Source organism: Pollicipes pollicipes, unplaced genomic scaffold (assembly GCF_011947565.3).
Source record: "Pollicipes pollicipes isolate AB1234 unplaced genomic scaffold, Ppol_2.1 Scaffold_552;HRSCAF=624_pilon_pilon_pilon, whole genome shotgun sequence".
NCBI lineage: Eukaryota > Metazoa > Arthropoda > Thecostraca > Pollicipedomorpha > Pollicipedidae > Pollicipes > Pollicipes pollicipes.
This window is the reverse complement of record NW_023596701.1, coordinates 1,594-22,189: the sequence shown is the minus strand read 5'-3', so window position 1 is coordinate 22,189 and position 20,596 is coordinate 1,594. Positions and strand designations below refer to the sequence as shown.

Below are 20,596 nucleotides of genomic sequence, written 5' to 3'. Positions count from 1 at the left end.
TCGCACTTGTGCTCGTTTTCTCGGAGAGCCACCGGTCCGCGCACCCGCGCTGTACTGGCGGCGTTTGGGATCGAGGGTGCGACGGCCGACGGGGCTCTGTTCTACGGTGATCCCAGAGCAGCGTCCTGCCCGTTGCCTGGGTCCTGTGGCTTCTCTTTGTCCCGCAGCCACCTATGGTCCCGGCTATCCCACCCGAGGGACATCTAACCGGCTCGCTCCGCATGCAGCAGGGTTTCCAGGCACGTAAAAGGTTCCGTGCTGCGCTCGGGCCGATAGCCCTCGCGGGACACATTGGCTCTTGTTCAGGCCAAACAAGCGCGGGTCGCGTCTCCTTCAGGTGGTCGACGTGCACCCGGAGCGGCGTAACTCGGCGCTCAGAGCGTTCCATCACGTAGTTTCGTGGTCCTTTCGCGCTGTGACTCGGTAACCGGGTTTTCATGGGCAGTGCAGCTTTTTTACTCACCCTCTTTATCCCGCTCATCGAGGAGGTGCACTTGGTCGCCCACTTCAAATTGCTGGTCAAAGGCCTTCCATCGTTCCACACCTTCTGGTTCCGATGAGGTGCTGCCAACCGCAGCTGTATAACCTGGGACGCGCGCTGCAGTGGACGCCTTGCCTCGGCTTTCCGTTGTTTTCCTTCTCTTTTCATCGCCGTGTCGCCGTGCCTCTCGAGAGGACCTTGCAGCATGACATTGAGAACGGCCTTGCGAGGCATCCTGCTCATCCAGAGCAGCGGGGCTTCCCTGATGGTTTCTGGACGACCACTCGATAGGTATGGGACACAGGCTAAATACGCGGCCCAATCCTGCTGGTGGTTCGCCACAAGCTACAAACGTCTAGATACAATTTCTTCAGCCAAACGGTGGAGGAGAAACACCATGGTTAAGAACGTCCAACCGTGCGCGGAGGACAGTCGGACGTGGTGTCGACCGGTCCGGCCGGTTCTGTCAGACTGGTCCGGTGGTCGCACCAGCTGTTCACGAGCGGAGACGTCGCCCCTGGCGATCCCGGTGTCTGCAGTGTCTCGGCCGTCGTACCTGTCCTACACGGGAGGTGGCATTATCGCACGGCTTACGAGCTGTCACGGCTACATCGCCCGCTCGCACCCCGCGGGTCGCGACATGGCTGGAGATGATGGCCTTAGCCTGGAGACGGCGCGGCTCCATAGCATGGTCGGGCTCGGACCGGGGCCGGTTCGCGATCGCTTGGTTGGGTTCAGCCAATATCCGCAGGCATGGTCGGGCCATTTCCAGGCGCGTTGGCCTCAGGGGCCCTGAAGACAGGCGTAGGTCTGTGCCGAGGACGGGCGCGTCTCTGTGACAGAGGCGGCGGTAGGGATGTAGTTTCCCACAGGGCTTCAGCCCTTCGCCTCTCTCCAACTAAGGCTCCGGGTCCAGCCCCTCAACTTTGAAAGGAAAGTGGGCCAAAGTCGGAGGGAAACCCGTCTGTCTGTTGTGTTTTGGGGATATGTTGAGTCAATTTGTCACTTGTTCAGCCTCTCCTCACCCCATCCCCAACGCATCTTGCGAAACTACGCACTTGGTCGGCGGGGCCGGTCCACGGCCGAGCCCGGCTCGGCATTTGCCCGGTAGTGTTGGCCGATTGACAATCTCCGGGGCGAATTGTTCTCGCACGGGCGCTCATGCCATTCCCACTCCCTTATACGACCTCAGTGCGGCCTATCCTTTGGGGAATAACCTGACTTGAGGTCGATTGAACCGCCGGCCTTCACGAAAGGCACAGCTGACGTGTTGTATATGCCGTCATTTACGTCTCGCTAATGTGGTTAGCGCTAGCTAAAATACAACGTTTTCATTCGTAGGTGCTGACGATCACGTACATTGATTGGTTTCTGCTCCTTCTGGTACTGCATACAGTTGGGTACATTGGGTAGTTAATTTCTGCGCCGAAATCGTTTATAATGCGTCGTAAGCATCTTGTGGTAAACAACTGTGCATGAGAAGAGGGAAAGAAGGCGCAGAAGGAGGTGAGTAAGAAGGCAAAGGGACTATTTTAGGTACGCTATTGTTCATTCGTCATGCCAAACGAAAGGGGTCACTGGATTTAGATCTGTAGGAGAGCCCTACGTCAGTGTACATTTTGTCATCGCACAAGCTCGAAGGCCGATTTCAAAATGACGAGAACCGGGTTTCTCATATGGTAAACCATACTGCAACGCCTTATGGGTTAGCACTACCGTTGCCTTTCTCCTTGTATTATTGTGTTTCATGTTAAGATCTGTGTTCATGAAATTGCACTTTGCTGCATGTAATGCAAAATTGCAAAATAATAATTGAAGGTAGGTGTAATCCAGTCTTCGGAACACAACAGGTCTTGGAAGATCCGGTTAGGGTATTGTCCGGTCAATGAATGCAGTTTGGGTATTGTTCACATGATTGAAATGTTAAATGTTGGGCATAATTTGCAGGGATGATTGCATACAATGTTTTGCATGACATGTGTATTGCCCTGCACAGTGCATAACACCTTGTTTTCTGAACTTATTTTGTTTTAATTACAACAGAATGATGTTTGCACATACCACACATTCATTAACCAGGCTTGGTCACAGCAATGCCATGCACAAAACAGGAGGATATGGATGCAAGTTTAAAAAGAGCACCTCCACTGAGGAGAAATTCCAATACAAAACAATGTTGCCAGCATCAGGTCAGGAATTTCCTGGGACTTTGCCTAAATTTATTGCAACCAATGGTAAGATGACATAGTTTTGTTGTTTTGTATTACTATTGGTATGTGGGCTAGAGACTCTGTAATATCATATATTCTGAAAGGCAGTGTACATTTTATTTGGTGCCCAGCTTTCAGAGCTGGGGCAGTAATTCCTGAAATAGCAAGATATTTAGCTATTTGTTTTTGATACTGCATACAAATTATATAACTTCATGACCCTCTGTTCCTGAATATGATGTAAAAACATTGGGGGAGGATGCAGAGCTCTAAAAGCTTACTGATATTCCACCTTCCACCTAGGAGAAAATACTTACCAAGATCCCCCAACCCCCTCCCCTCTACACATGTACACACACACACACCTAAAATGATTGGCTGTGCTTATTGAGAGGGAATGCAATCAGCTTGTGGATCAAATCAAAAAGCATCATCAAAAGCTGAAGTGTGGTTTGCATCAGGGATGACTTCAGAAGCAAGCACACCCAACTGCATTACCAGCAGCATATTTTTTTGTCAAGATGCCCATTGGTCTGCTGTGGCCCTTTTTGGCTACACATCCATGTTCTCATGTTGTCCTGTTTTCCCTTGCCAAGAATGGTGTGATCACAGAAGTCATTCATTTGGCTATGATCAATGATGCTGAATAGTGCATCATCTCATTTTAACAGGATGAGGAGTATGAACATTGTCATTACCACATATTGCTGGTTTTAGGTAATCAGGATGTTAGTGCATACTTAATGAACTAACAAACCACAGCCATTATAATTTGCATAAAATATAACCTGCCATACATTACATGGTTGGATGCATTACTGGGTGTGTACTTCAGGTACCTATGTATTTTAGATGAATTGCTCCTAAGTAACAATAATTCATTGTGAGTGAAGCATGTGCGTACAGTGTTACCATTTTAATGACATATTCAGGTAGTTAACTGCTTTCACACCATGTGTTTGGCTGGTAATACCAAGGAATGAGCCATGTGCAAACCTGAAAGGTAGTGATGACCTGAAATAAGAATTCTATGAAAGGAAGGATATGTGACTTTGCAAATACTGACAGAAAAAAGTTCATGCAGCTAATATTTGTTTCAAAATCTGAAAATACATAATCAAAATGTTTTACATAAATGCTGCAGGCATAATCATTGAAACCATGAGGGCCATGCATTCCTGTCTCCCCATCAAGCGGACCCCTACTATCTGCATCAGTGTCTCAAAACTTGTGCTGGACTCTTTCAGCTGGGTCTGACTGCATCACTCCCCACTGACGGACGTTCCGCCACGTGCCGAGGAGACTCCAGCGATGTGGGCCACCTCGCTGCTGCGAACGCTGGCCTTGCTGCTGGCGCTGGCGCTGGCCGGGGCTCTGGAGGAGGCGCCGCACCCAGCGACTGGCGCCAAGGCCAGCCAGGATGCCGAGGTCGACTTCCTGAGCGTCAAGCTGGTGACGCACCCGCTGTGTGTGCAGGACATTCACCGGCTGTGCGCCGGCGATAATAGCATCGCGCTCAACGACAACACGCCCAACCTGGACATCATGAGCTGCCTGCTCGACCAGCAGGTGCGTGGCGCTGTGGTCCGCGCCGCTGCGGGGGGGCACGCGGCGCGTCAGGACTGCGGACTTAAGCCCCGGAGCCGGGCGGGGCAGTAATTGAGCAGAGCGGGGAACTCCAAAAGGGGTTGTCACCTTTGCGGCGCCGTGAGCGGGGCGTTGCCGACCAATGCAGGCGGCGGGCGGCGTGACTCATCGCATCACCGACGTGAAACGATATGACAATGCACTGATGCACCTAGCTCTTGCAAAGCTGATTAGGGCATTCAGAGTTGTGCAAGCACTGGTCCTTCACATTTTCTGTCAGCTGCTAAAATGATGTGCGAGCGGACACCGCTGCTACGGGCACTCACTGACTCTGATGTCCGAGGAATGTGTGTGGTGCGATGTTTGGTGTATTGAGGCTGAAAGAGGACAAAGGTCGGAGCCATATCAGTCTATGTCAGAGGCTGTGACAAATGCTGATAAGCTAATGTTCGCTGATAATCGTTTCCTCTTGTCCCAGGAGGAGGAAGAAGATGCTGGGGTATCTCCACAGTGCCACCACGTAAGCATGCGCTAGACGCGCCCCTGCTTTGGCAATGTCGGGAACGATAACTGGTATACTTAATGCAGCATGCTAGTTTGCTTAAGTGTGAAATGTGAGCTTTATTCAATGGTATGACAGTGTCCCATCCATTATGGCAAGGGCGTTTGACATTAAGCATCAGAGAAGTGAATTAATAGCACTGCACTGTAAATCCAAGCCAATTATTTCGCCGGTAGCACATTTTCTTAATCATAATGACATGAAAGACCTGTATAGCAGAATTGGCTTAGCAACTTTCCTTTGAACGCTTTGAATCTCCATATCCACCCTGTTTGTCCCAAGGGTGTGGAGCTATTTGGTCTCCACTGGTAATATCCCGAGATTCCTGCACCGAAGCTGTAACGTCTTTAAATTGTTTGAAAATGACATTGTTTTGTTACAATTACCATGAGTGTCCCACAAAGCAGGGTGCCGTTTCGATTCGGTCACCCGCTCGCCAATTCCAGTGACCATGTGTTTGCGTGGTACTGCCTATTAGTATGCGGCGGTCTTCAACACAAGTGTGGTCTGATCACATTCTCCATCGACTCTGTGGCCGCCTGGTTTGGGTTCTGATTGTCTCGGCGACCGCTTACAAGACAACACCGAGAAGTTAATTTGACATTGTCATCATTTTGTGTGCAACGCTCGATTCGTCTTCGTGAGCGCGGCGTCCAGTCGGCGCAGGGTGCATCCACGCTGCCGTGACGGTCTCGCAGTTCAGTCACCGACCCGCCGCCCCCTCCCCCCCCCCCCCCCCCTGCGTAATTCGCCACCGGACAGTCTCGCGGGCCGGTCGGTAGGTACTCTGGCAGCTGCGCCACAACCTGACCCGCAGCGCCAGCATCGTGCGCGCGCTCAACACACTCTGTCCGGGTCAGAAGTTTGCGGGCTGCGAGGAGACGGACCAGCGGCCGGGCCACTTCATCTCCTGTGTGGTGGAGCAGATGGATAACGTCGAGGATGATGGTGAGAGCTGGCCGCCGGCCGACGATGGTCGGTGTTGCCGGGTCCCTTCCAGCGTACAACGGTGGCCTGTCGTCTGAGAACGCGCCCACGGACACTCGGAAAGTTTTTTCGTTGGCGTTTTTCTCGCCCTGCATGGTTTTACCCCGTGCTCCGGCGTCTCCAGTTGACCCAGGTTTCACGAGCTTCCAACCGTCCCTTGCAGACCCACTGTTCAGATTATGATCACTGGCCGGGTGGGCGGCGAGTAGGCATAATCTGAACAGTGGGTCCACACGGACCGTGATCCGACGGCAGTGGCTGATTTGAACGGAGCTCGTTCAAAGGCGTTTGCTGACAAATTGTTGGGAGACATCTACACGCCTGCGGCTGCGCTCTCTGTGCTCTCTGCCTAATTTGCCCTTTCGCGGCCTGTTTCGCAGCAGTCAGTGACGCGATGAGAACAACGTGACACAAGATTCAATCTCGTGAAGGTACTCATTGACTTGCAGGACATCATAATTCTCTAGACGAATAGTCCAACGTGCAGGCAGTGGGCCATCATTTCGGGACCTCCCGCCGTGGTCCTTTGTGGAAACGTTGTCATTGGAGGATTCAAATTTGGCTTGCCTGCAGCAGGCAGCCATGGCGGCGCCTACGGCCCGAGGTCACCTCGGTGAGTGTCGTGTCCTCTGGCACTGACAGGCTGCGCCGACTTCTTGGAGAACCTGGCCGTCATGATCTTTACCGACTACCGGATGATCTACAAGTTCGCCGAAGACTGCGGGCCCGACATTGACCGTTTTCAATGCGGCCGATTGGAGGACAGTGATGAGGTAACGGCGGGTCGGACCGCGGAGCCGGCGGCGGCGTCCGTCCGTCGGAGGACCGTGCGCTCCGAGTGCTCCAGCTGAGCGGCGGATTGACCTAAGTGTTGTCGTCTTTTCATGGACGCGCGTTGTCCGTCAGCGCGTCGGGCATGCGATTCACTCAAGCAGCCCCCCAGCTGAACGTGCGGAACATGACTGTGGGAACGTGGTTCGGGGACGCCGCGGCTGCTGGTGTGTCAGCCGGTCGTGCCGGCTCGGTGACGGCTGCCCGCGCAGGGAGTCCACGCCGGCAGCTGTGCAAAACTCGGCTAGTCGGACTTGACGGATAACGTCATGCTGCCAGACTTGGGGCTGCTCGGGGCGCTTGCTCCTGCGCGTGTCGGTGACTGCCGATCCGGTTCGCTCCGACCCCGAACGGTGACATGTGACCTGCCGGGTCCAACCCCGGGCCCGAAGCTGACCATCGGATCCTGAGTGAGGGAAGGGGCAACAGGTAGGGAACACTGAGACGGGGCGCGACAGCATGACCAATGTAAGCATCCCTACCACCCTGGTGACCGAGGATTGCCATACAGCTCACTGATCGCCGTCCTTTGTCCTCAGAAGGCGCACAGCCAAGGCAAGACGATCGAGTGCGTCTCCAGCCACATGGAGAAGCTATCGGACTCCTGCAAGCTGCAGGTTCGGTTCGCTCGGCGCTGGTGGCGTTTTCATTCGTCAGTCGTTGGAAGTCGAGTCGTGTGGCTCCCGTGCCTCTCGCTGCCTGGTTTGGGTCAGCGCCGATCTCCAGACGCAAGTCACTGTCACGTTATCAGACGTGGCTGGCCATTGCCTTATCTTGCGCTGCCAGATGTGCTGCCTACGTACTCACAGCTGTTTGCCAGGTCACTGTCACGTTATCAGACGTGGCTGGCCATTGCCTTATCTTGCGCTGCCAGATGTGCTGCGTACGTACTCACAGCTGTTTACCAGACGTCTTCTGCGTCAGCATTTCGTTGTCTCCGATTTGGGAAATGATAAACTGGTTTGCAGCTAAATGTTCTAGCAAGACGCCGCCCGTACTGGGACAGGGCTTAGCAAGAGCGGGCCGTTCACGGACACGCGGGTGCCAAACACGTGCACGTTTGGTGCCGTGCCGCCGGGATCTCGCGCGTCAGCGTGTGCTTGTGCCGGGCAGGTGTTGCGCGTGGCCGAACTGCAGGCCGAGGACTACCACATGGACCGACCGCTCTACTTTCGCCTGCCGCGAGGACCGCGAGCGCTTCTGCGCCAGCACCCTGTCCGGCAATGGCAAGGTCTTACCAGTGCCTGCTGCACCACAAGATGGAGAAGGAGATGAGCAAGAAGGTGAAGGTCGAGCGGGCCGGAAGCTGCGGGGCTGATCGGTACGCGCGCGCGCGCGCGCTGTGGGGCCGTGTACGGGAGCGCGGAGGTGTGAGCTCTTCAGCCCGTTGACCCCCACACCCTCTCCGCCGCCCAGTTGCCGCAAGCAGCTGACGCGTCGCCAGAAGATGACGTCGGTCGACTACGAAAAGTGTCGAAGCGGCTGCGTAAAGCGTGCAAGACCGAGCTGGCGGACAGCGGGTGTCGGCAGGCGGGCGGACTGCCCGGCGACTCGGAGGCGGCCCACTTCCGTCAAGCTCGGCTTCGTCCTGCTCTGCCTCGACAACTACCAGAAGCAGGGTGGGTGGCGCGACGCCGTCCGCCTGCCTGCGATGGTTCGGTCCGGAGCAGGGCGCACGCCAGGTGACCCATGCTGCATGCACGGCCCGGAGGTCCGAAAGGCCATACGCTTGTCTATCCTGTGTACATGCTGAGGCGGTGGCAGATGTGGCGCGGAGGGGGAGCGTGGACGGTGACGCCATGTTGGCGCCACCCCTCCCCTTCCGCGCCCCGTCGTCTCTGGCCTGGTAGAGCGTGCCTGGCGCAGCCGGCGGCCGTGACGCTGACCGTCCGAACCGTCTGCGCTGACCGCCAGGCAAGCAGGTGAGCGGCGAGTGCGTCCAGGAGATGGTGGATCACCGCCGCGCGCTGATGGAGGACTACACCCTGTCACCGGAGCTGATCAGTGAGTGAGCGGCGCCCGGTGCGCGTAGCGGCGGGCGGGGTCCGACAACACACAGATACTCTCTCCCATCAGGCCGACAATGCATGCATGCAATGAGGTGAATCGCTAGATACAGGATGATGGGGTCCCCATCCGTGCGTGTTTTGTCAGATGTTTTCACCTTTTGTTGTTCGTCAATGCCCTAAAGAGAGGTGACTTTCTGCCATTTGCCAGGAAGTAACCTCATGCATGTTGATAGGGGACTCATGAAGTAACTCATGGCGTACTGCCCAGTCTGTTTGAAAGAGCAGCGTTTCCGGACGGCGTGCCCGCGGAGGTTCAGAACGACATGCCAGCACAGTTCAGGACGACCTAGTGGCTCGGTCCAGGGCAGCGCTCGCTCTGAGTAGGGCCCGCCTCGCTCCCCGCGTGCTGTGTTACGTTAGCTTCGGTACGGGCCGACACTTGCCATCAGCGTTATGCCGTGCTCAGTAGGAGAAGTGTACGGCAGCGCCCACGATGGCGCTGCCACACTCAGCACCGGCTCGGCACGCGTCGCGCGGTGCGGCGCGGCTCTGACGCTCGCCGGCCGCGCCTGTCGTGACCGCAGTGTCCTGCGCCGAGGACATTGACCGGCTGTGCGCCACGGAGGCGCAGCTGCGCGGCGGCCAGGTCATCCACTGTCTGATGATGCGCGCTAACCCGGCCAAGGTGGCCGAGGAGGAGCGCATCTCGAACCAGTGCTTGCGTCAGGTGCGTGCCGCAGCCGGGTTGGCGCCGGAGACAGACGCGTGTCCGCCTCTCGAGACAGACGTGTGTCCGCCTCCCGAGACAGACTCGTGTCCGCTTCTCGAGACAGATGTGTGTCTTCCTTCCGAGACAGACGTGTGTCCGCCTCTCGAGACAGATGTGTGTCTTCCTTCCGAGACAGACGTGTGTCCGCCTCCCGAGACAGACTTGTGTCCTCCTTCCGAGACAGACGTGTGTCCGCCTCCCGAGACAGACTTGTGTCCTCCTTCCGAGACAGGCGTGTTCCTCCTCCCGAGACAGACGTGCTCCTTCCTCCTGAGACAGATGTGGTGTCCGCCTCTTGAGACAGACGTGTTCCTTCCTCCCGAGACAGATGTGTGTCCGCCTCTTGAGACAGACGTGTTCCTTCCTCCCGAGACAGATGTGTGTCCGCCTCTTGAGACAGACGTGTTCCTTCCTCCCGAGACAGATGTGTGTCCGCCTCTTGAGACAGACGTGTTCCTCCCCCGAGACAGATGTGTGTCCGCCTCTTGAGACAGACGTGTTCCTCCCCCGAGACAGATGTGTGTCCGCCTCTTGAGACAGACGTGCTCCTTCCTCCTGAGACAGATGTGTGTCCGCCTCTTGAGACAGACGTGTTCCTTCCTCCCGAGACAGATGTGTGTCCGCCTCTTGAGACAGACGTGTTCCTCCCCCGAGACAGATGGATGTCCTCCCGAGGCAAACGTGTGTCCTCTCTTCCGTCGTACGTGGTCGTCAGCAACCGGGCTTGGTATGGGAGCAGTAGTTGTTAAGGAGCCTCGCTGTTGTCGGTGTTCTCGCTTTGCTGACCTGCTGGGCGTCCGTGCTGCGCCGCCCGCCGTCACAGCCCGGGCGCCGCTCTGCCCCAGGTGGAGGACCTGCTCCGCATGGCTGACGTGGGTCAGGATTGGAAGGTGGACCCGGTGCTGCAGCAGGCCTGCGCTCCTGTCGTCAGGGAGGCCTGCTCGGACGCCCGCGGTGGCGACGGCGCGTCAGTGTACCGGCCGCTGAGGCTATGACGCGCGTCAGGGGCGTAGTGTCGCCAAATTGGTTTGGGTGATCAGTGAAAAATGACGCAAAACGCCTCCCACAATACGCCAATAGGCGGGTTTCTTCTCGGCCTTGACCCATTTTTTCCTTGAGGTTTGTGGAGCCATCCAACTGGTGGGGAACTACGCCCCTAACGCGCGCGTCACGCGGGATCTTGCGTTCGACTGACCGTTGTGAATGTTCAGGATGGCACGTAGGCAAGCGCTGATTTGGAGCCGCCTGACGAGAACTGGTCTATGTGCTGCACCTGGTATGAGGTGCAGAACTTCGTATGATACGCATCACCGAAGAACATGCAGTTTGCTGCGAGCCGCCTGGGCTGTGTGTGGCCGTTGACCGGGCTCGGCTGGCGAGCGACGCTGAGCGTGGTCCGGCGCCGCAGGGTGCTGAGCTGCCTGGCCGAGACGCTCGACTCGGACGCCATGACCGACGAGTGCGAGCACGTGCTGCTGCAGATCCAATACTTCGTCTCCCGAGACTTCAAGCTCGACCCGCAGCTGTACAAGGTGCGTGCGTGTTGGGGGCGTGGCGGCCCTGGGGCGGTGATGAAAGCCGGACCGTGGGTATGCTCTTCAAAGTGGTCGCGTTTGTTCGTCTCGTCTGTTCCGCGTCAGCCCATTCTTCCCCCTCTCTCCCCTCATGGCTGTCATACCGGTGGTGCCAGACAGCCGCCGGCTTGGTCGATGTCGAACAGTCAGCCAGCCTTGCCCCCCCCCCCTCCCCCCCTCCGCCTACACCTCCGTGCGGTCAGCCACGACACACCGCCCCGTCCCACCGCCCCGTCCCACCGCCCCGTCCCACCGCTCACCCCAACCCCAACCCCTCCCTCTCTCGCTCCCGCTTTCCTCCTCCAACGAATGTTTTATCTCGGCCTCGGTGCCGCTTTGGACAGATGTGCCTGAAGGACGGCCCAGCGCCTCTGCCACGCCTCCGACCAGTGGTGGGAGCATGGCGAGACGGGCGTCAGTAATGACCCCATGGTGCTGCCGTGTCTCTACCGCAACGCCTACCACAACTACAATGAGACGGCTGCGGACAAGGTGGGTGGGCGGGGTGTTCTGGTTCGCCAGTCACGGTTCTGAAAAAGCGTGTGATAGCCATAGTGTCCCATGGTAACAGCACAGCACAACCCTAAGGATTTTCACGTGACATTCGAGGTCCGATTAAATTACCGGATGGCTCTCATGAGACCATTCATTTCCGTTGCACGACGATCGAAGGCGATGTCATGAGCTGGAGGCCAGGACCGAGTTTCGGTATCCCACGCTGTAATCTGCATGAGACGGCGCGCTGCCAAATAATAAAACGCGGAGTGCGCCGCACAGCCCAGCCACGAGTGCAGTGTTACTTCCCTGCGACTGTGTGCCTGCCGAGCGGTCTGTCGCCCGGTGGTGACTGGCCATCCTGATGACTGGCCATCCGCCCCCGCCTGATGACTGGCCATCCCCGGCGCCAGATGTCGGACGGCTGTCGCTCGGCCGTGCGCCGGGTGATGAAGGTGCGCGCCGACGAGGTGGACCTGCGGCCGGAGATCGAGGAGGTCTGCATGCAGGACCTGGCCAAGCTGTGCTCGGAGCGCACGCAGCGCGGCCACGAGATCGTCTGTCTGCAGGACAACTACCGAGAGTGAGGGCGGGACGTCACGGCCGGCCCGGAGCGCCGCCCGCGCGGCAGACGGCCGAGCAGTGGGATGTGGCCTGGCCTAATTCATGCTGTCTGGTGGTCGTGGGTGGGAGGAAGTTACGGCTGCCGGTCTAAGCCTGATAAGTCTCCTCTGTTCCATTTAGGGCGGTAGTATTACTGTGTATACTTTACCTTTATTATATATATATATATATATATATATATATATTATGTGTGTATACTATATGTGTATACTATACCTTTATTATATATATTATATATATTATATGTGCGTGTGCGTGTGCGTGTGCGCGTGCGCATGCGCGTGTGCGTGTGTGTGGAATTGGCGTCCCATCCATCCTTCTCCTGTCACAGCTGTGGCCAGATGCCGCTGGCGAGATGCGCGACCCACGCCGTCGTCGCTCAACGCCGTGACAGCCGCGCCGCCCTGACGTGGCGTCACCTCCGCCGGCAGGCTGAAGCCCAAGTGCCAGGCGGTGATCCAGTCGCTGACGCAGGACGAGGCGCGCTACGTTGAACTCAACCCGGTGGTGGCCAGGGTCTGCAAGAACAGCATCAAGCAGAACTGTATGGTGAGACTGGGCGCCGGGCTGGCCGCCGACGGGCGGGCTGCGGCGAGTAGGGGTGTCGGCGGGCCGCTGCGCCGCGACGGGCGCCGGGCTGGCCGCGGACGGGCGGGCTGCGGCGAGCAGGGGTGTTGGCCGGGCTCGCTGCGCCACGACGGGCGCCGGCGGTGGCGCTGTGTGACGTAGTACCGTACCCGCAGCACCTGATGGGGAGGGGAGGCGGTGTGAGACGGAGTACCGTACCCCGCAGCACGTGATGGGGAGGGGGAGGGGGGGGGGCGGCGGTGTGTGACGGAGTGCGGTACCCCGCAGCACCTGATGGAGAGGGGAGGCGGTGTGTGACGGAGTGCGGTACCCCACAGCACCTGATGGAGAGGGGAGGCGTTGTGAGACGGAGTGCCGTACCCACAGCACCTGATGGAGAGGGGAGGCGGTGTGTGACGGAGTGCGGTACCCCACAGCACCTGATGGGAGGGGAGGCGGTGTGTGACGGAGTGCCGTACCCACAGCACCTGATGGAGAGGGGAGGCGGTGTGTGACGGAGTGCCGTACCCACAGCACCTGATGGAGAGGGGAGGCGGTGTGTGACGGAGTGCGGTACCCCGCAGCATCTGATGGAGAGGGGAGGCGGTGTGTGACGGGGTGCCGTACCCACAGCACCTGATGGAGAAAGGCGGCGTGATGGAGTGTCTGATCGAGCACAAGGATGACCCGGATCTGAAACACGCCGCCAAGTGTCGCGCCGCCATCAGCCACTTCCAGATCATCAGCCTGGCCGACTACACATTCAGCTACAAGTTTAAGCAAGGGTTGTCAGAGCGACATCCTGCAGCTCTGCAAGAACATGGAGAGGAAGTGAGCCACTTGCGGTCGCTCTGCATCTATCGGAATGGCGATTACTCATATGAGTACTCACCGTATCACCGTTCTGCAGCATATAAATAACGCCCTGCGCACGTGTGGCAAACCAATGCACCTCCTTCAATGCACGCTGCAGCGGCTGGTCACGGCATGGGCGTGAGGAGCAGCGACTGCTGTGCGGTGACGTGGAGCGTTGCTTCGCCGGCAGGGCGGACGTGATGGCCTGCCTGAGCGCCGCCATGCTGAACGACACGCTGGACGGCCGCAGGCAGCGCGTCTCCAAGCCCTGCCGCCTGCAGGTCGGTCCGCTGCTCAGTCAGCTGCCGCGACTGCCGGTCCGGGCGCCGTGACGCGGTCTCTGTGTGTGGTGTAACCGGACCTGGCAACCCAGGGGGCGATAACCGAGTGGTCACGTGACCTGGCGACCCAGGGGACGATAGCCGAATGGTCACGTGACCTGGCGATCCAGGGGACGATAGCCGAATGGTCACGTGACCTGACGAGCCAGGGGGCGATAGCCGAATGGTCACGTGACCTGACGAGCCAGGGGACGATAGCCGAATGGCCACGTGACCTGGTGATCCAGAGGGCGATAACCGAATGGTCACGTGACCTGACGGTCCAGAGGGCGATAGCCGAATGGTCACGTGACCTGACGGTCCAGAGGGCGATAACCGAATGGTCACGTGACCTGACGGTCCAGAGGGCGATAACCGAATGGTCACGTGACCTGGTGATCCAGAGGGCGACAGCCGAATGGTCACGTGACCTGGTGATCCAGAGGGCGATAGCCGAATGGTCACGTGACCTGGTGATCCAGAGGGCGATAGCCGAATGGTCACGTGACCTGGTGATCCAGAGGGCGATAGCCGAATGGTCACGTGACCTGGTGATCCAGAGGGCGACAGCCGAATGGTCACGTGACCTGGTGATCCAGAGGGCGATAGCCGAATGGTCACGTGACCTGGTGATCCAGAGGGCGATAGCCGAATGGTCACGTGACCTGGTGATCCAGGGGACGATAGCCGAATGGTCACGTGACCTGACGGTCCAGAGGGCGATAACCGAATGGTCACGTGACCTGACGGTCCAGAGGGCGATAACCGAATGGTCACGTGACCTGGTGATCCAGAGGGCGATAGCCGAATGGTCACGTGACCTGGTGATCCAGAGGGCGATAGCCGAATGGTCAGTGCCGTCGCCTGTCACGCGGGGAGCCCGGCGTCGGGTGCCGGTGATGTGTGGCGGCCGCTGGGTGACGGCAACGGTCGCCGGGTGGGCGGTCTTCTCGCCCGGATGTGAGCGGCGAGGCGCGCGGCTCCGCGGCGCCGCGTGCTTCACTGACGCGCCCTCCCGACAGGTGGAGTCGCAGCTGCTGCAGCGGGAGGAGAACGAGGCGCTCGACCCGCGCCTCAATAAGGATTGCGGCAAGGACATCCACACTCACTGTCGCCACGAGTCGGAGAACAAGGGCTCGGGACGGGTCAGTGTCGGCGACGGGGGCCCGGCTGGCGCCGCTCGATGCGCTGTGTTACGCTTACCACAGTTGGTTCTATTGTGTCGACAGCGTCAAAAGCTGCTACTGCGTGCACGCTTGGGCATGGGGGCTGTCACAATTAGACCTTATCTTTAAGTAAATGCTCAAAACTTACATGTTGTAAGTGGACTGGCTCAGGACTATAGGATAGTTGGCGGCATGGTGAGCACTGAGTAGAACATGGTCATTAACCTGCCCCGCACTTTTTCTGCTTTCCGAAAATTGATTGATTCAGGACGTGAACTTGAGAATAATCGAGAATCTGAAAAGACTTGTTCTTTCAGATTGGGCCAATTTTACGGAAATTAAATCATTGTGGTATGTTAATGGTATGTTGTCTGCTTATCAAACCATTGTGTCAGTGCCCGGGCCGGTTTCGTAGTGTCTGTACGCTGTGTGCCAGGCGCGCGTCGTTGCCGCGGCGCCATGGGTGGCGGCACGACCGTAACGCCACCGCTTCCGCAGGTGCTGGAGTGTCTGCGCGAGCACGTGGACGAGCTGCTGCCCGCCTGCAGCCACCTGCTGTTCCGCCGCCAGCAGCAGAGCCTCATCCTGCCCCAGGCCGACTACTTCCTCTTCAACGCCTGCAAGGGCATGATCCTCAAGTACTTGCCGCGCCCCTGAGAGCTCGGGGCCGAACTGCTCGGCTGTTTGAAGGGTAGGCGGTCGGCGCGGCCAGCCTCGGCCAGGTCTCATCTGACAGGCTCCAGCGCGACGCCAGACGGACGCGTTTCTTGTCAGAAATGGTGTGTTGTGGACATCAGCGACTTGCTCGTGTTTCTGGTGTGAGTGTCTTGTTGCCAGGATTAGGTCGTTTTCGGCATTGGGATCGTGAAAGCATTTCTGGCCTCGCTGCCGGTACAGCCGATCCGTGCCGTTTTTTGGTGTGGCCGAGGAAGGAGGGCAGCTGTTGAGCGACCCGCTTGATAAGCTGATTCGTCTGTCGGGAACTCGACGCGCGTGCTCCGACCGCGGTCGTAGCAGTTGGTGCGGTCCGGTCTGGTTCTCTGGTCCGGTGCCTGGGCGGCGGCGCCTTACGGCTGCCGTCCCGCCCGCAGGCCCAGCTGGACGAGCCGTCGTTTCGACCCCGACCTGCGAGAAGGTCGTGTCTCGCCGGCTGGCCGAGCAGAAGCGGGACTACCGGCTGCACCCGGCACTGCGGCGCGCCTGCCAGGCCGAGGCGCGCGCCCACTGCGCGCCGTTTCTGGAGCGCCAGACGCCGGACAGCTCGCTGCAGGGCCAGGTCACCGCCTGCCTGGCCGGCGCGCTGCGGCGCGGCATGCTGGGTGACGCCTGCAGCCGTCAGGTGGACCTGGTGCTGCGCGAGGCAAGCGCGCGACGTGCGCCAAGGACCCGCTGCTGCTGCGCGACTGCGCCGCCGAGATCGCGCAGCAGTGCACCGGCCTGCCGCCAGAGCGCGTCGGCGAGTGCCTGCGGGAGAAGCTGGCGGCTGGCTCGGCGCTCAGCGACGCCTGCGCCAGGCGCGTGGCGCGCATCGTCGAGGACGTGAACGTGGACGTGCACACGGACCCGCAGCTGAGCGTGGCGTGCGGGCCTCGACCTGCAGCGGCACTGCGCGCATGTGCCGCCCGGCCACGGCGCGCAGCTGACGTGCTTAACGGAGGTGCACGACCCGACACAGCGCTGCGCGGACGTGCTCAACATGCGGCTGAAGATGGTGGCCGCTGCTTTGAAGGTGAGCCGTCCTCGCGATTGCTGGACGGGGGTAGTGGCGGGGTGGCGGGGGACGGGAGTGGCGGGATGAGGGTGAAGCGGGTGAGTTGGTTTGAATCGCGGATGTCTATGTGTGTGTGTGTGGGCGCGTGTGGGCGCCGTAGGACCAGGGCGTTGACGCGCCCTAAAGTCCAGATCATCATCATCGCAGACGTGATGGGCTGATCAGCTGTCGTCATCGACGCCAGTAACTGCCGTGGTCAGCTAACTGTCCCTAGTCCATGTGTTCTCGCGGGCGTCTGAGGGCTGCCTCACCCGTCTGACTCCGTGGGTGCCTCCCACCACTCCACAGGGCTGCTCGCCTTTTGGTGCCGTTTAGCTGTCGTTCTGCCCTGATATTTGCCATAATCCCTCGTGTTTCTGTGTGCGCCCTTGGGACGTCGGAGTCGTTGAGGCTCGGTCACTCGACGGACTACTGGTGGACCGGTCCTGACTGTGTGGCGCACCCTGTCCACCAGGTGCGGCCGGTGGAGACGGTGCCCGAGCTGATCGCGTCCGTGCGCGACTCGCCCAGCCGCGACTTCTTTGTGCTGCTCGTGTTCGGCATCCTGGTCGTCATGTTCTTCGGCGGCCTATGCTGCGGCCGCGTCACCAAGAGGGCCAAATACATCCACAAGATCAAGTAGGAGCGCGGCCACTCGGCGCTGCACAGAAACATCGACCATCAGCCGGGCGGACGGCGAGAGGCTGTGCTCGGCACGCGGATTCGCATATCCAACGACGCATCACTTGGGACGGGCTGGCAGCGACGGGCCAAATCGCGCGGTGTGGGCTGTCAAGCACGTGCTGGCATCAGCGTGTGGGCACGCTGCGAGGCTCATCAGAGCGACGGCGCCGACAAGATGGCCGCCGTCACGCTGGCGATGGCCGCCGCCGGTGTGGCCCGGGCGGCGGGACAGCGACGGTCATCGTGACGGTGTGCGTGTGTGTGCGTGACGGACTGCTGCGCCTCGGCTGTGGACTGCTGCGCCTCGGCTGTGGACTGCTGCGCCTCAGCTGTGGACTGCTGCGCCTCAGCTGTGGACTGTTGCGCCTCAGCTGTGGACTGCTGCGCCTCAGCTGTGGAATGGTGCGCCTCACCTGTGGAATGCTGCGCCTCAGCTGTGGAATGCTGGGACGTTCTGCGCCCAGCGGCGCGCTGGCGCTGCCGCTCGTGCCCGCGCTCGTGCCCGCACTGGGAGTTGTCCGGGCCAGCGGTGGGGCGGGTGGCGAGCTGTTCTGACGCGCAAAAGTCTGCCTCGCGCCACCGGCGCCGGTGTGGGGTGGCGAGGCACCGCCGGCTGTGCAGCATTCCTTCTCGTGCCTCGCTTCTGTTCGCAGCGGGACCGTTACCCGCGTGTTTTGTGGCTTTCCTTTGGTGATCTGGTGGTGCTCCGTTGCGCTGTCCACGAATGCTGTTCAACCTTGGGGCATGTGGGCGCAGCACATCAAATCCGCAGTATGGATGCATATAAAGAAATGTGGGTCTGAGGTATGCACCGGTTGTTCTGGAGATATGATGACGTTGCGCCGTGCTTGGCTCTGATTGGCTGGCGACCCGCCATACCGAGTGTGATGATGCGAACGGAGCGCAGCTGATGTGTCTGGAGCACGGACTGCCGGCGGCGGCTCCTGATGCAGCTGATGTGTCTGGAGCATGGACTGCCGGCGGCGGCTCCTGTTGCAGCTGATGTGTCTGGAGCATGGACCGCCGGCGGCGGCTCCTGATGCAGCTGATGTGTGTGGAGCATGGACTGCCGGCGGCGGCTCCTGATGCAGCTGATGTGTCTGGAGCATGGAACGCCGGTGGCGGCTCCTGATGCAGCTGATGTGTCTGGAGCATGGACCGCCGGCGGCTGCTCCTGATGCAGCTGATGTGTCTGGAGCATGGACTGCCGGCAGCGGCTCCTGACTGCTGACCATCGCCCCACTGAGGTGGGCGTGCAGCAGGCCCGGATAGCCGCCACAACACAACAGGCTTGAGGCAGCGTGACGCCGCGTTCGGTCAGTAACTACATTTGCTTCCTGTGAGGGTGTCCAACAGGACCTGCGACTGGCCTGGCAACCATTGAAGCCAGACGACTGATTATTTGAACGGCAGGCGTTTGGGGCGCCCACGTTTGACGGAGGTGTGTAATCGTATTACAGCCGTCGACGTGGCCTCGTCGATCAGCGGGTGAAGTTTGAAGCCTGAATGGCGCGGGCAGTTTATGACCCGTGAGGTCAAACTTAGAGCAATGTGTCCATTGACCGACCGGCGTGGGTGTCCGCCTCTTCATGCTTAGTCACATCATGGCAATGTTACGTCCTCCGAGCTGCACACAAACAAGTTATCGGATAAGTCTGCTGAAGACAATTGGAAACGACGGCCATCCCATTCTAACGAACGTGGACCTTGGTGTCGTCTATCTTTTTGGCGATGCACCAGCGCTGGCATGGACGAAGTCCGCTTCACATGGCGAATGTGGTCATTCTGGATGGGGTTCTCCCTCCATTTTAGGTGGATGTTGAGTTAGAACGCCAAAACAGTTTTTGTTTTTCAACCGCCATTGTTTTTGTCTTAGTGGAGGGAAAAGTTCTTCCTGGGAGTAGCTTTTTGGGACTAAAAACTCAGAGCAGCAGAAGTAGCGCCCGCCTTTCGCTTCACCCGTAGTGTGCCGGAACGTTGCGGCACGAAGCATCGCAACACTGCTGGTATGGCATAGGCGTGCCAGCAGTGCGCAGGAAGCGTGTAACTGGCAATGGTCGCAGGAATCTAGCAGCGCACAGGAGAGCGAACGGCGGGGAGCACAGGCGACGTATCAGTTAGCGGGTGACTGGTGGCAGTCAGGAGATGACAGAATGATGGGTACCGTATTAGTTAGGAGACGGCGGGGTGACGGGCGCCGGATCAGTCAGGAGACGGCGGCGGCGGTGACGGGTACGGTATCAAGAGACGGTGGAGATGGGCTAACCGTATCGGGAGACGGCGAGGATGACGGACAACGAATCAGTCAGGAGGCGGCGGCTGGTGACGGGTACGGTATCAAGAGACGGCGGCGATGACTACCGTATCGGGAGACGGCGAGGATGACGGACACCGAATCAGTCAGTAGACGACGGCGGTGACGGGTGCCGTATCAAGAGACGGCGGCGGTGACGGGTGCCGTATCAAGAGACGGCGGCGGTGACAGGTGCCGTATCGGGAGACGGCGGCGGTGACGGGTACGGTTATCGGGAGACGGCGGGGGGTGGTGACGGTTTGCCGTGTCGGGAGACGGCGGCGGTGACGGGTACGGTATCGAGAGACGGCGGGGGTGACGGGCACCGTATCAGGAGACGGCGGCGGTGACGTACCGTATCAGGAGACGGCGGGGAGTGACGGGTCCGTATCTGGAGCCGTTGGGGATGACGGGGTGGCGTATCAGGAGACGGCGGGGGTGACGGACCCGTATCAGGAGACGGCGGCCGGTGACGGGTCCGTATCAGGAGACGGCGGCGGGTGACGGGTACCGTATCAGTCAGGAGACGACAGTGGTGGCGGGTACCGTACCGGCAGGAGACGACAGGGGGTGGCGGGTACCGTATCAGTCAGGAGACGACAGTGCTGGCGGGGTACCGTATCAGTCAGGAGACGACAGGGGTGGCGGGTACCGTATCAGTCAGGAGACGACAGGGGTGGCGGGTACCGTATCAGTCAGGGAGACGACAGGGGTGGCGGGTGCCGTATCAGTCAGGAGACGACAGGGGGTGGCGGGTACCGTATCAGTCAGGAGACGACAGGGGGATGGCGGGTACCGTATCAGTCAGGAGACGACAGGGGTGGCGGGTTAC

General features: G+C 59.3%; 1 long non-coding RNA gene and 1 pseudogene across 1 annotated transcript; both read left to right on the top strand.

Moving 5' to 3' along the window:
- The first annotated feature begins 1,877 nt into the window (after positions 1-1,877).
- On the top strand, positions 1,878-13,479 carry LOC119102079 (Golgi apparatus protein 1-like; annotated as a pseudogene).
- A 3,153-nt stretch (positions 13,480-16,632) lies between these two features.
- LOC119102077 (uncharacterized) lies at positions 16,633-18,282 on the top strand. The gene is made up of 2 exons (XR_005094644.1): positions 16,633-16,766; positions 17,263-18,282. It is a non-coding gene; the product is annotated as an uncharacterized LOC119102077 (long non-coding RNA).
- Positions 18,283-20,596: the final 2,314 nt, after the last annotated feature.